The sequence below is a fragment of the Octopus bimaculoides genome, chromosome 23 (assembly GCF_046866305.1).
Source record: "Octopus bimaculoides isolate indiv1 chromosome 23, ASM4686630v1, whole genome shotgun sequence".
Taxonomy (NCBI): Eukaryota; Metazoa; Mollusca; class Cephalopoda; order Octopoda; family Octopodidae; genus Octopus; species Octopus bimaculoides.
The window spans coordinates 2189049-2201548 of NC_142950.1; the positions used below are offsets into that span (position 1 = coordinate 2189049).

At 37.4% G+C, this 12500-nt stretch overlaps 1 protein-coding gene across 2 annotated transcripts in view; it reads left to right on the plus strand.

The window, feature by feature from the left end:
• LOC128250621 (uncharacterized) overlaps positions 1-12500 on the plus strand; it is a 391225-nt gene that overhangs the window by 154405 nt on the left and 224320 nt on the right. The gene's annotated exons all lie outside the window — the stretch shown is intronic.

The window sequence follows — 12500 nt, forward strand, 5'->3', positions numbered from 1 at the left end:
AGTAGCGATAAGAAGTGTTGAGAAATAAATTAACTTCAAGTAAATTCAAATATGTTTGCGACTTTTGTAAACTTCTAAAGACAAACTCGCTGCAGGATTCCAAAGCAACAAAACTTTGGCTTACGGTTAATGGTATATAAAAAAAAACCAGCTTATCTACGCAGTGTCTCCTTCTAGCGGAGTCCTAGGTGCGTTTCTGACTTCATAACCTTCTTTATTTGGTGATACGGGAAGAGAGATATGACTCGATAGATTATTAAGTCCCAGCTTTATCTTAGAACAATCAACAAGAGCGACTGTCCCCCTCTTTATCTTCAAATGGGGGATGGGGGAAGCTAAAGATCTAAAAACGTGGATAGTAGTCGTCTAGGGGTAGAAGCTAAAACTTTTAAGTGTTTTCACGCATTTTAACATAGGCCAGAAAATCTGTAAGTGGAAAAATAAAAATATGCAAGATTTTTATGAAGTCTAAAATCTGATTTGTTTTGTTAACTCCTTTCTAATAATGGAGGTTTGTTTTTTTGTCAGAATCCTGCTTTTTTTCTCGGGTGATGAATTCACATAAATGAAAACAGAAATGAACATCCATCCATCCATCCACCCATCTATCCATGCACACACACACTCACGATACATACATACATACATACATACATATGTAGGCATTTATGATGAATGACTTATGAGAATCTGTTTGTCCTATCGTCTTTACAGCTTACATATTTAATACGGTTTATGATTCAAGAAGCGTCAGCACCGGCTGAAAAATATTCATCGTAATTTAAGCATTCTGTACTTCTTCGCCGTTTCAATAGAGAGGCGTGTTATTAATCCATATTGAAATAGACATAGATTTGTGTCTGTGCCTTTGTATTCTGTAGCATGTATGTGTGCGTTTTGTGCATGTGTAAGTGACTGTATGTATGTGCGTGTGTATATAAACACACACACACACACACACACACACATATATAAACAGCAAAAATATCATAAAAACTATATATATATATATATATATATATGCATATATATTATTGTGTCTGGGTGTATACACAAGCACACGTATCCGTACTTATCTAAATATGCATTTAAACAGAAATACATGTAGTCATATATATATATATATATATATATATATATATATATATATATATATATAAAACCCAAATGCATTAAACCGTTAAACAGACATATACACATGCAGAAACTTACTGCCATAAGCACACACACACACACACACACGCACACACACACATGTTCATATTATACTGTGTCATATTGTATTATATATGCATGTGCAGTGTGTCTCATGATTGAGTACAATGAAAATTTCAAACAACATCAACATACTGTTTTTCTTCCTTAGTGTATATTTGACAAGCTATTCAAGTCATCTATCATTTCAGTCATCCATTTATCTATTTATCTATTTAACAATGTAATAATAATGATATATTTTCTTCTTCTCACACCAATCTTTGTATAACATATACAAATACAACAATATAACGAACGTCAATAATATAATTGAAATCAATGATAACAGTTAAACAGAATAGAAATTCTTTGTATCAAACAAGATGGAGTATGTTGTTTTTATTCTCTTTCTTTAATATTCTAAGAAGACATATTTTAACGGGGTTTATAACAGAATATAGCTGTCTGATTGGACTTTCTTGTCAAGTGAATTTATCATGTGTGTTTATGTGTTTGTATGTGTGTATGTGCACACGCAAACAAGCCTAAACAAACAGATATATGTATACATACACCCGCGCACATACGAGGATTGAACAAAAGCTAGCGGGACCGGTACTATAAAAAGAAAACTACCAAAACATATCAATTTCGAATTTAATCTCCTTCGAAATCGTCCACGTCTGAAGTCAAGCATTTTATCCAGCATCGATAGGAAATTCCTCGAACTCTTTTGCGGGAATAGCGAGCAGCTGCCTCTTCGTATTCTCTTAGATTTCCTTGACATTTTGAAATGCTGATGGGGTCTTCCAATGCGAAGAATGAGCTTCGGTTTCGGGCTCAGTAACCATTGACCTACGATTCGCGACCTCTTATGACTATTTTCAAAATGGTTACGTCTTTGTCGACACCATCAAGGAGATTCTGTGCAGCTGAAGCCCGGTCTTCTTTTGAGACGACCATACTCTACACACTTTACTTGCCGGCATTGCTATAAACAACGGAAGAAAGCGATAACATTATATGAGTGACAGAGTTGAAGGTCAATCTGTGCCAAGTGGCTTCACGCTGATGACTTCAGTAGTCCAGAAAATGTCCGAGGTGTATATGGAACATTTAGTGCAGACATACCGACGATTCTGGTCCCATATTAAAAGACTCATCGAAACGAAACGTAGAATCATAGAATAATATTTTACGAAAGTGTATCGTGACCATGCACTGAAAATTTCCTTAGAATATTTTTTTTATATATATTCACACACACACACACACACACAATAATATATATATATATTCCGTAATTTGCCTAAGTTTTGCGTCTGTTCTGTGTGGACAAGATTTTAACTTCTATGTTGTCGAGTGAGCCCCCGTGTTCCTGCACGGCGTGCTGGTATTGAACCGATGAGCTCTTCTCTTCCTTCAGCTCTCGCCAATACTCATTTACCCGCTCTCCCCTGATCTGTGCTGTCTCCTCTACGTACGTCTTTATCTTGCAGAATTAAGACAGACAGACGGTCGGACAGACAGGCATACAGGCAGACAAGCATACAGACAGACAAAGCGATAGATAGATGGATATTCGTGAAAATTTAAATTTCCTTTCGTTGAAGACAGAAAAAAATTCAATAAAAATATTTTCACATTGAAGAGGAAATAATTTTATAATTTCAGGGAATTAAAAAGAAAATTTTTAAAATCAGTTTCGAAGCTCAGGAGACATCCTTTTCTTTCTTAGCAGGCAAAGACACGATTAATAGCATAGTTTGTTTGACTGTATGTCTGTTATATATATGCGTATGTGCACACACGTACACACATGAATTTTTATACACACACACACACACACACGCACACGCACACGCACACACATGACGCTCTCATTTTTATTTCTGCTTCGTATGTAGTGAATGCTGTTACATTATTGAGTATATATATGTGTGTGTATATATGTTGAGAATGTGTACGTGTATGCACCTGTATCTTTGTGTATATATTTTGTCTGCATTTTGTATGTGCGTGCGTGTGTTCTGATTTCACCCTTTAGCGTTGAGATTGCTCTGTGGAATGGTAATGCTTATTTATTCATGTTGCTTAGAATTAATCATGCATTATCACGTAACGACGAAATTTCAATGATGTCGTTCTTTATAGAATGACATTGTAGAATAGGTGTGAGAGTTTGTATCTGACTACTTTGACCATAAAATAGGCGGACGATTTGTGCTGGTTGTGGCCGGTTAAAATATACATTGAGTTTTATAGCTTCGACTTTATTCCATAGTTTATGTCTACTTTGTTATGATGGATAGTATTAATATCATAGCTTTAATTATTTTAATTTAAAATGTGTCATAATTTATTCGTCTGGGAAAATGTGGACAGAAAAGTACATTTCTACACGCGCAGACACACAACACAAACACACTCATACATACACACACACACACACACACACACACACACACACACACACACACACACACACACACACACACACGCGCACACACGCACACACGCACACACGCACACACACACACACACACACACACGCACACACACATCTATCTACCCATTTATCTATCTCTATATAGAGACACACAGACAGACACAAGCTACAGATATATATGCACAAATATTTCGTAACTGGAAGAGAAACGAATGAGGCAGAAAAAAATCTCTTTGCAACGTGAAAATATAATACTAAGACTTGTGTCGGTTTACAAGATCTCTACAAGTAATGCGGGGGGTATCTGTGTCCATCAGGCCGGAATATAAACTGTTTTCCGGGGCCCTTGAAAGTTACGTAAATTTTAGGATGGTTGTTTCGTATAAAGTAAAGCGGATATTTTCTAGCAATTCTCTTCAAGACTACTTGACCTTGTATTTAAGGCTTGCTGTCGTATCCTTCTATGTTAAATTATGAGATGGTCCCGATATTATACTTGCTTCTTTAGCAATCCTTATGGATCCACACTTCGCACACCATTGCTTGGAGATATTTCTGTCAGTTAGCTTTCAGGTTCTTTTGAGTCTTTTTCGGACAACGTCCATAAACGCTTTACGATATCAACTGGATTCTAGGTTTATGAACAGCCTTGCCGTCCCAATGCCTTTATGAACGACATTCAAGCTCAGCTTCACTCATGTCAACTACTGTTTTTAACTGTGATGGCTTTCTTAGATTTCTATTTTAGCCAAATCTCTACACTCTTAGAGGCTTACCCAGTTTGTCGCAGAAGAAAGAGTTTAATTCTTCTGCAGAACAGTGGAGACTCCGATATCACCTATCGCAATGCAGCTAATTGGTAAAGCTGAAAAGGGTGGACATGAAAAGTGTTCTCTTCACGACGTTTTCTCTTCTTTTTCTAGACTATTATGTTACATTTAGAGCTTCCGCGTGATTTCTTGGTTATCTTAGTCATGCTAGGAGAGCTGCGGAATCATGTACAACATATGCCACAAAAAGCTTGCCATATAGCACGTGGAAATTACTAAAATGCTTTCCAGGATGGTTGCAGCATTACACAAGAGTGGTTTTACTGAGTAACGATGAAACGATTGTAAACGATGCTTTAAAATGTTTATAACTCCACTATTGGAAATTATATACGTGTGTGTTTGTGTCTATGAATGCATATATTTATCTCAGTGTGTGCTCGTTATACTTATACGTATATACGCATACATTTATTCCAATGTATTTGTCTGTATTAGAAATGTAAGTATACACGTATATATATATATATATATATATATATATATAATGTTAATTCTCTAAATGAAGTATTAACAGTAACTGCACGATAAAGTGTAGTATATTGCCACTTAAGTGTGGCTGACCCCTAGGGGTGGATGTTACTGTTGCTTTTAGCCCCAGGAGGACATCTCCTCCAGCTGGCTTATCGACACACGACTGTGTCCTGTTTGCCAAGGGAGTTATCCCTCTCACCACGACCAGCAGCACGAACGTATCCGGATTTCAGGGTTATTTCCCTTCTTCGGCGTTCGACAGCTGATGACCTTGGTGAGAGAGAAAAACCTGGCAAAATCTTATATCTTCTTTTCCAGTGACATTCTTCACTGATATTGAAAAGGTGAAAACAAGCAATGTTAATTCTCTAAATGAAGTATTAACAGTAACTGCACGATAAAGTGTAGTATATTGCCACTTAAGTGTGGCTGACCCCTAGGGGTGGATGTTACTGTTGCTTTTAGCCCCAGGAGGACATCTCCTCCAGCTGGCTTATCGACACACGACTGTGTCCTGTTTGCCAAGGGAGTTATCCCTCTCACCACGACCAGCAGCACGAACGTATCCGGATTTCAGGGTTATTTCCCTTCTTCGGCGTTCGACAGCTGATGACCTTGGTGAGAGAGAAAAACCTGGCAAAATCTTATATCTTCTTTTCCAGTGACATTCTTCACTGATATTGAAAAGGTGAAAACAAGCAATGTTAATTCTCTAAATGAAGTATTAACAGTAACTGCACGATAAAGTGTAGTATATTGCCACTTAAGTGTGGCTGACCCCTAGGGGTGGATGTTACTGTTGCTTTTAGCCCCAGGAGGACATCTCCTCCAGCTGGCTTATCGACACACGACTGTGTCCTGTTTGCCAAGGGAGTTATCCCTCTCACCACGACCAGCAGCACGAACGTATCCGGATTTCAGGGTTATTTCCCTTCTTCGGCGTTCGACAGCTGATGACCTTGGTGAGAGAGAAAAACCTGGCAAAATCTTATATCTTCTTTTCCAGTGACATTCTTCACTGATATTGAAAAGGTGAAAACAAGCAATGTTAATTCTCTAAATGAAGTATTAACAGTAACTGCACGATAAAGTGTAGTATATTGCCACTTAAGTGTGGCTGACCCCTAGGGGTGGATGTTACTGTTGCTTTTAGCCCCAGGAGGACATCTCCTCCAGCTGGCTTATCGACACACGACTGTGTCCTGGTTTTTCTCTCTCACCAAGGTCATCAGCTGTCGAACGCCGAAGAAGGGAAATAACCCTGAAATCCGGATACGTTCGTGCTGCTGGTCGTGGTGAGAGGGATAACTCCCTTGGCAAACAGGACACAGTCGTGTGTCGATAAGCCAGCTGGAGGAGATGTCCTCCTGGGGCTAAAAGCAACAGTAACATCCACCCCTAGGGGTCAGCCACACTTAAGTGGCAATATACTACACTTTATCGTGCAGTTACTGTTAATACTTCATTTAGAGAATTAACATTGCTTGTTTTCACCTTTTCAATATCAGTGAAGAATGTCACTGGAAAAGAAGATATAAGATTTTGCCAGGTTTTTCTCTCTCACCAAGGTCATCAGCTGTCGAACGCCGAAGAAGGGAAATAACCCTGAAATCCGGATACGTTCGTGCTGCTGGTCGTGGTGAGAGGGATAACTCCCTTGGCAAACAGGACACAGTCGTGTGTCGATAAGCCAGCTGGAGGAGATGTCCTCCTGGGGCTAAAAGCAACAGTAACATCCACCCCTAGGGGTCAGCCACACTTAAGTGGCAATATACTACACTTTATCGTGCAGTTACTGTTAATACTTCATTTAGAGAATTAACATTGCTTGTTTTCACCTTTTCAATATCAGTGAAGAATGTCACTGGAAAAGAAGATATAAGATTTTGCCAGGTTTTTCTCTCTCACCAAGGTCATCAGCTGTCGAACGCCGAAGAAGGGAAATAACCCTGAAATCCGGATACGTTCGTGCTGCTGGTCGTGGTGAGAGGGATAACTCCCTTGGCAAACAGGACACAGTCGTGTGTCGATAAGCCAGCTGGAGGAGATGTCCTCCTGGGGCTGAAAGCAACAGTAACATCCACCCCTAGGGGTCAGCCACACTTAAGTGGCAATATACTACACTTTATCGTGCAGTTACTGTTAATACTTCATTTAGAGAATTAACATTGCTTGTTTTCACCTTTTCAATATCAGTGAAGAATGTCACTGGAAAAGAAGATATAAGATTTTGCCAGGTTTTTCTCTCTCACCAAGGTCATCAGCTGTCGAACGCCGAAGAAGGGAAATAACCCTGAAATCCGGATACGTTCGTGCTGCTGGTCGTGGTGAGAGGGATAACTCCCTTGGCAAACAGGACACAGTCGTGTGTCGATAAGCCAGCTGGAGGAGATGTCCTCCTGGGGCTAAAAGCAACAGTAACATCCACCCCTAGGGGTCAGCCACACTTAAGTGGCAATATACTACACTTTATATATATATATATATATATGAATATATGAATATATATATGAATATATATGTATGTATGTATATGTGTCTGCATGTGTGTGAGAGAGCCAGTAGATAAATACGTGGTAATATGCGTACATACATATGTAAGTATATCTCTGTGTGTGCTTGTACGTATTTACGTATCTTATATCTGTTATATTAAATTGTTTTTATCATAAATGTTTCACTGCTGCGTTTGCTGTGTGGTTTTGTTTTGTTTTGTTTTCATTTTCAACTCTATTAATTGATTTGAGTTGTTTGGAGATCAAAGCAACGACATAATGAACAAAGATAGATGAACTTCACACTACATGGGGCGAGGTGGTCTGGAGTGGTGGATACTGAAACAGGGATGGGTGGTGGGGGTGACATGTAAGGGAAGAAGAACGCAAACCAGTGTCGCAGTAAGGACAAAATGAAAGTGATTATATATATATATATATATATATATATATATATATATATATATATATATATATATATATATATAAAGAGAGAACAAGAGAGACGTACACAGAGAGAAAAGGACAAAATTCCGGGAATGAAAAGGTAGAGAGGGATATCTATAAGTAGTAGAAGACACTTGTTCAAGGTACTACGTCAGTGGGATTGGACCCGGAACCGTGTGGTTGGGAAGCAAGCTTCTTAGCACACAGCAATGCCTAGATTAATATAATATCACATTTTATGGTATATTAAAGAATAAAGGAAATGGAAGAAAAAAAGAGATTAATACACAGTAAAAGGCGAAATTCAGATGAATAAAACAGGCAGAGTAAGACAAATAAAACCGAACAGGGAAATAACTGATAGCTGCAGAAAGCAGTATAGATGTTGATATTCTCGTATGAGGAGAACAAATCGATAGCAGAGAAATTTTGAACATGAACTCCAGGTAGCCATAGGACTGGTTAACAACCATGTCGCCTCACCTAGTTGCAGTAGCAATAGTAGTAGTGTGAGGACGCATGGCTTAGTGCTTAGGCTAGTTGCATTCGCGATCGTGGGATCGCGGTTTCGATTTTTAGACGGGGTGGTGCGTTGTGTTCTGGAGCAAAACCACTTCACCTTACGTTACTATGCGATCACTTGGACACCTGACGCGTGGCACAAAGTTCACCTGTTGAGACAACGTCGTATTGTTGGAGAGAGTGGGCTACTGTGCCGCATGAATATTTATGCAGGTCGTTCGGCATAGAGCTGAGCATTCAAACGCCGTCTTAGACACGAGAGTCCATCACTAGTAGTAGTAGTTGTAGTAGTAGCAGCAGCAGCAGCAGCAGTTGTAGGGGGAATGCAGTGTAATAATGCGTCGCTTCATCAATTATTCGTTAGCGATCTCTGACGGATGTCACATGTACATGCTTCAGGAGACGACCCTCCAACCTACAGATGTCTTTTGGTTGGCGTTGCTGGTGAGGTTCTTACGAGATCGAAGAGAAAATCTTAACTCAACCTCGCCTTTTACGACATCCAGAGGAAACACTGGGTCTATTGTATGAGAGCCGGCCACGATGCAGCATAATACTACATATACAAACGACATAGTATACTGAGAAATTTTGTCTCACACTCTCTCACCAAACGAATGTTCACACACCCAAAAACACACACGCCAGTATATGTGTGTATATCTCTCTGTCCATCTATCTGTCTGTCTGTCTGTCTGCATGTCTGTCCGTCTGTAGATATATAAAAATATGTGTATATATATGTGTGTGTATGTATATAGATATAGATAGATAGATGTACATATGAATATATGCACATATGTATATATATGTATCTATGTAGGTACGTAGGTATGTATATGCATATGTATATATATATATATATATATATATATATATATATATACACACACTCACCTATATAAGCACACGTACACGTGCGAGCCTCTCAAACGTACAAATACACAAAATCTCACACACACACACACACACACACACACACACACACACACACACATATACACACAAATGTGTGTGTATGAATTGGTTATATAGAAAGGAAATAAAGCTAAGTAGAGGGGGAGGGAGATAGATGGACAGTCACACTTAGCTATATGAGTGTGTGTGTGTGTGTGTGTGTGTGTGTGTATACATGTGTCTACATGTCTATATGTGCATGTAATCACATATATAATATATATATATATATATATAAAAGTATGCATGTAATTTTCATTACATGTATATATGTGTGTCTGTGTTTGTATTTTTATCGATTGACAGTTATAGGAAGGTGTAACTATATGTCCTAATACGTATGTGCGTATATTACTATATATGTATTACTATGTTCGGTTGAACATATATATTACACATCAATCTCAATTCAGCAGAAGTCTTTTGACAACGCAGCAAAAAAACTAAAATGAAGAAAAATAAATCTAAATAAAATGCAACATACGTCTACAAAATGGCGAAGCAGACAAAACAAGACGTTCGCCATATTGAAAGCAATTTATATGGCATATTAATTTACAAAATATATATTACTTTCAGAAAAAAAGTTAAATATACATACACATAAACATACAGAGTATTATACATATATATATATATATATATATATATATATATATATATATATATATATATATATATATATATATATATACATATATATATATATATATACACACAAGCATGTACATGAGTGTGTGAGTTTATGTATATAAATATGCGTATCAAAACTTATGTACTTTTAAATAAGTCAACTAATATTCTTTTTATGATAAAGCAATAAAATGAAATACATCTAATGTACTTCATGATAATGTGGTCCAAACTATTAATAATATTTCTAATAATAATATTAGCAGCAATATATTTTATCAGAATAATGACAGGTGGGGAAAAAAAACAGAACACACATACATTCGCACAGGACACAAGTAGGTGCCTACGTACGCACATGCACACGAGCAATGATGTATATTAATAGACAGAGAGACAGACACAGAAAAATAGATCAGCTATATATATAGATAGATAAATCATATGTGTGTGTGTGTGTGTGTGTGTGTGTGTGTGTGTGTGTGTGTGTAGATAGAGCATATATATATATATATATATATATATATATATATATATATATATATATATATAGAGAGAGAGAGAGAGAGAGAGAGAGAGAGAGAGAGAGAGAGAGAGAGAGAGATCATATATATATATATATTTTGAAGTTTGTTTGTATATTATGTATGAATTTACATCGACATGCATACGTATGCATATATATGTATAAAATTGCTTGCGTGTGTGTGTGATAACATATTCGTTTCTACTCTAGGCACAAACCCGAAATTTCTGTGTGATAATATATTGAAAGCATAACTACGTGTGTAGTGAAAACATGTCCAGTCAAAGGTAATAGCAAAAATTTAAAAAAATATTTGATAAGGCGATGATTGACAGGTGGGTGGAGTTAAAATGTAACAAATAAACATTCTGCTCCTAATAGAGAAACAAGATAGATTCAAAATAAGTGACAGGTATAGAATAGAAAAGCTTACACGTAAAATATGAAATGCCGTTGGCGGTTTAGCTTAAACCAACAAACAATGGAAGGAAGTGATAGGCGACGTATGTGTCCAATATAATTAAATTTCAATGCTGCGAGCCCTGTAGAGTGGCAATTATTCTTTTATCTAACATTTGATATGCATAGGCGCAGGAGTGGCTGTGTGGTAAGTAGCCTGCTTACCAACCACATGGTTCCGTGTTCAGTCCCACTGCGTGGCATCTTGGGCAAGTGTCTTCTACTATAGCCTCGGGCCGACCAAAGCCTTGTGAGTGGATTTGGTAGACAGAAACTGAAAGAATCCCGTAGTATATATATATATATATATATATATATATATATATATATATATATGTGTGTGTGTGTCTGTGTTTGTTCCCCTAGCATTGCTTGACAACCGATGCTGGTGTGTTTATGTCCCCGTCACCTAGCGGTTCGTCAAAAGAGACCGATAGAATAAGTACTAGGCTTACAAAAAATAAGTCCCGAGGTCGACATGCTCGACTAAAGGCGGTGCTCCAGTATGGCCGCAGTCAAATGACTGAAACAAGTAAAAGAGTATATGCATCCATCCACCCATCCATATTTATATATTCTTTTATTTGTTTCCGTCTTGTGACTGCTGTCGTGCTCCAACACGCCTTTAGTCGAACAAATGAGGTAGTCTATATTTTGAAGCTAGCGTGTAGTTGCGTCTCAAGGGTGTGGTACAAATCGAGCAATTTGTGTTTTATAGTACAAACAAACTTTCTATTCAAATGGCTATTACCGGACGATTCTCTGTTCGAGTCTAAAACCATTTTAAGACGCTGTGGAAACAAGACCTATTGTCGCAAATAGACATACGAGTATCGTATAAATTTTATAATTAGACAATTTACTATATTTTGTACATACAAGTATACCAGCTTGTGGGAGCAATAACAGGGCTGGCCGGGCGCAATTGCACCCGCGAGCAGGGGTTTCCCCCAACCAGCTCTAGACCCTCTGTCAGGTGGTAATACTCCTCAGTAATAATAGTGATACTAGACAGCATTTGTTCCATTAGCTGTTGTGTCCGAAGCAATAAGTTAGTAGGTCTTTTAATGACGTCACTACTTAATTTGAAAGTCCGTATTTAAATTCTTTATTTATATTATTTATTATATTTTTTTTTGTATGAATCGTTCTGTAGAAGATTTTACGTTTTAAGCATTGGGTTTATTTTAATGGATAACTTTTACTGACGTTAAACGGTCAGTTGTCTGCTTTTCTTCAAACAGTTGATCAATACTTAATCTGGAATTTCCGTTTTTACGTTCTTTTCTTTGTTTTATTCTGTTTTCTTTTTAATTCTTTGCCAAAGGTTTTATCGAAGAAATTTTTACTGTTCCAAATTTTAGGAATTTGTAAATTTCAATAATTAATTTTCGGCTGACACCAAATGTCAGTTGGCTATTTGGCCCGGAGCAATCTGCCGGTCATTCTTTTGATGTCATCTAAAATTGATTTGAAACTTTACTTTTTTTTTTACTATATATTTAATTTTT